Here is a 3,815-nt window from a genome sequence, read left to right as displayed (position 1 = left end):
CAGAGAGGATGAACCATTTTTATCAACTCACTTTAAATGGCTTAGGAAAAAGATTATTTGTAGTTCAAAAAGATCAGTTAAGATCTAAATCAAACTAAAATGAATTTAAATCATATGGTTTATTCAATATTTTGATTGTATTAAATAAAATTTGAGAACACAAAAATATATAAACAACTTAAGAAATGAGATGCCTTGAAAACCAAACTTTTATGACAAGAGAGTTGACAAAACTCAAGAAAAACTTGTTAAAAATTTCAGAAATGAACTAGACAGCTGGCTCTAGTTAGAATGTAGAGGATGTGGGCAAACAATGTGTCCCACTGTTACTGGAGTGGACTACAAAGAGACTAGAAACTCATAAGCAGTTACTATAGAAAGTTTATTAAGGAGGGAAGAATTTTCAGAGGAGACATGTCATAGGCAACAGTTTTTCCTAGAGCTTACAGGCTAAGGATCTTTTATGGGGTCCTTGGTAGCTGATTAAGTGAGTCCAGAGACCAAATTGGTTTTCAGAGAGGGTGAGTGGTTTCTAATTTACACAGTTTTATGACTTTATTTGGTTTCCTTGTTCCTCTTTTTCATGCTGTTCTTGCACCTGGTGGTCAAGATGGAGTCTAAGATTTCAAGATGGATTCTGCTGTGAAGGCATCTGGGACACTTGACATAGCTCCTTGAGCATGTGCCTTACACCAAAAGTCCTGATTTGAGTTCCGGGTCTGGCTTGGAAGCGCCATGTTGGGTTCACTAGCAGTCATCTCTGCTGGCATTGTGCAGACACAAGGAATCAGCTGAATCTGGATCCTTCAGAGAGAGAATTCTATGGTCCAAGAGATTTTACAAGCCACAAAGGAAGGTAACAAGTCCTGATGTACAGAGATAGGTCATATATTCTGCCCTTCCTGTACCTTGTATGAAAACAAGTATTTCAGGTCACAGTGTCCTGTTTTGTTTTGTCCATCTTTATGGATTTTTATTACTTCATGTGAGCAGCCCCTGATCATTCCTTCGTGTCAACCTCTGTTATTCCCCCGACCCCACCTTCCAGAGAAGCTAGCACCAAAGTCTTTCTGGAGAAAAGGGAGATAACTCAAAGATCAATAACTGCTTCCTGTTGAGGAGGGGCATAGTCCTGCCACAGGACCTGGAGACCATGAGGGGGAAAATTAGAGGTGGGAATGGGCTGTAAGCCTTGGAGGATCATTGTTTAATATGAAATTTTTGTATTATGGAGGGCACAAAACGGACCAAGCAATTGAATATGCAGGGACCAAAGAGAAGAAGCAGAATGAGAGAATGCAGTAGACTGTGAATAGGGAAAACCCAGGAGAGGATATTAAGGAATCCACTGTAGCACCCAGGTCACAAACTTGGGAAAGAATATCTTTAATGTTTTCTTGTACCCTTTTGGACTGGTTAACATAGTAACAACATTCTTCTTCCATGTATAAGCAGGTACCCCTCTTGCTAGTGTTAAGAATATCTATAGCTCTCTGGTTTTGGAGAACTACCCTTGCCAATGAGTCAGTTTGTGATTGTTTCAAGGTTTTTAGCAACTTTCTCAGATACAGCCTGTTATTTTGCAATGGATATGCCACCTGCAGCTCCTCTGGCACCGGCACCCATGGCTAGGGCCACAGCAAGTGGGGTTAATTGTATTACTCTCTTGTGGACAGGGCTAAGTGTATAGGAAGGTGGTGGTGGTGGTTATGTGATGTAGAGTCAGTTCCAACTCATAGCGACCCTGTACAGCGTTTCCGAGGCTGTAAATCTTTATGGGAGCAGAACGCCTCATCTTTTTTCCATGGAACTGCTGGTAATTTCAAACTGCTGACCTTGCGGTTTGCAGCCTGATTTGGGACCACTATGCTACTAGAGCTCCTTGTATAGGAAGGTAAAGGGAGGGATATATTTTCCCAGGAAACCTGGATTAGTGGAGCCACATAGCCTAGGCAGCCTTGGCCAGTCCACCCTGAGGTAAGGGAAGTGTAAGCTTAGGTTCTGAAAATGAAATACAACCCTTTGGTTTATAAACAGCAGGCAGAATCTATAGACAAAATGATATTGGGGGTGCTTGTGGGTGTTTGTGGGACCCAATCACTAGTAGCAGCTTTCAGGTATGCTCGGAGTGGGAAGTGCTGATCAGCAATGTTGGTGGTGGTAATGGGACTTAGAGATGGGTTGGTGGGTTGGTATCTCTTCTGAGTCATATTTTCTGCATATAATGTATTGTGGGAGGAATCACAGATAAGCTTGAGATCGTTGGTTATGAGCAGGGACTGTGCACTTCACTGGAGACGTGTTCTGATTTAGGAGCCAAGAGCTGGTTGGGTGGACTTTGGGCCACCCTTGGCAAAATGCAAAAGTGTGGTTAGTATTCAAGATGGACCGTGGGAAGGTGGCATTAGTAATGGTGTTGATTAACAAGTACTGTCTCTTTGAGGTAACATCATCATGTAGGTCTGGATGAAGTTGCTGGCATTCACACCCATTCACCCCTTGATAGTTTTGTGTGTCTTAAAACTCTTGTCCCTCATTTGTGTTTAGTTAATTTTTGGTAGTGATTCATATTCATTTCCTTATTTTCTTCTATATATATTTTTAGACATTTCCTTTGTGTTTACCATGAGCATTACCTTTAGTATACTAAATTTGTTACAACCTAATTTCAATTGATAGGAACTTAATTTTAGTAGCATACAGACTCTTCTCCTATAACATTCCTAGCATGTATGCTGTTATTACAAATGAAGTCTTTATTTGTTGTTATTGTTATGTGCCATGGAGTCGTTTTCGACTCATAGCAACCCTGTATAGGGTTTCCGAGGCTGTGAATCTTTATGGAAGCAGAAAGCCTCATCTTTCTCCCATGGAACAGTTGGTAGTTTTGAACTGCTGTCCCTGAGGTTAGCAGCCCAATTTGTAACCACTATGCTACCAGAGACATTATACAAAAAATAGCATAAATTTGTAATGACAATTTATGAATTTGTAATTTTAAACTGAATAAGGTATAATTTGTACTCCTGGTGTGGTGCTGTAGGACAAACACTAGACTGTTAACTGCAAGGTTAGTGTTCAAACCCATCAACTGCTCCTTGGAAACACTATACAGGATTGCCATGGGTTTAAACAGACTCAATGGCATGAGAATTAATAATAACAACAGCAACAAATGTCTAGATAGTAGAGTTACAAACCAAAAATACCATGAAACTAGCCTTTATTTTTGTTTATGAAGCACCTTTATCAAATATCTTTTTTCTACATATAGTTTTGAGTTGTTGGTTAATATTCTTTCATTTCAATCCAAAGAACTCCCTTAGCAATTCTTATAGGGCAGTTCTAGTTATAGCACACTACCACAGATTTTGTTTATCTGTTAAAGGTCTTAACTTCACTCTCATTTCTGAAAAAATGTTATGTCGGATAGAGTTTCTGATTAATGTTTCATTTCTTTCAGCATTTAAAATACATCTTCCACTTACATTATGAACTCCAAGGTTTTTAGGAGGAATTGGCATTTAATTTTATTGAGCAACTCTAGTGTGTGATTAAAAGATAATTTCATTGCTATCTGTGATAGGGCAGTATCGATATACCTACAAGGGACACCAGTTAATACCACTACTATTCACATTTATGCACCAACCACTAAAGCCAGTGAGGATGAAATAGAAGAATTCTACCAACTTCTTCAATCCGAAATTGATCAAACATGCAATCAAGATGTTTTGCTCATTACTGGTGATTGGAATGCAAAGGTTGGAAACAAAGAGGAAGAATCAGTAGTTGGAAGATATGGCCTTGGTGAT

The sequence above is a fragment of the Chrysochloris asiatica genome, unplaced genomic scaffold, assembly GCF_000296735.1.
Source record: "Chrysochloris asiatica unplaced genomic scaffold, ChrAsi1.0 scaffold00287, whole genome shotgun sequence".
NCBI lineage: Eukaryota > Metazoa > Chordata > Mammalia > Afrosoricida > Chrysochloridae > Chrysochloris > Chrysochloris asiatica.
The sequence above is the reverse complement of the archived record's forward strand: the minus strand, read 5'-3'. Positions refer to the sequence as shown.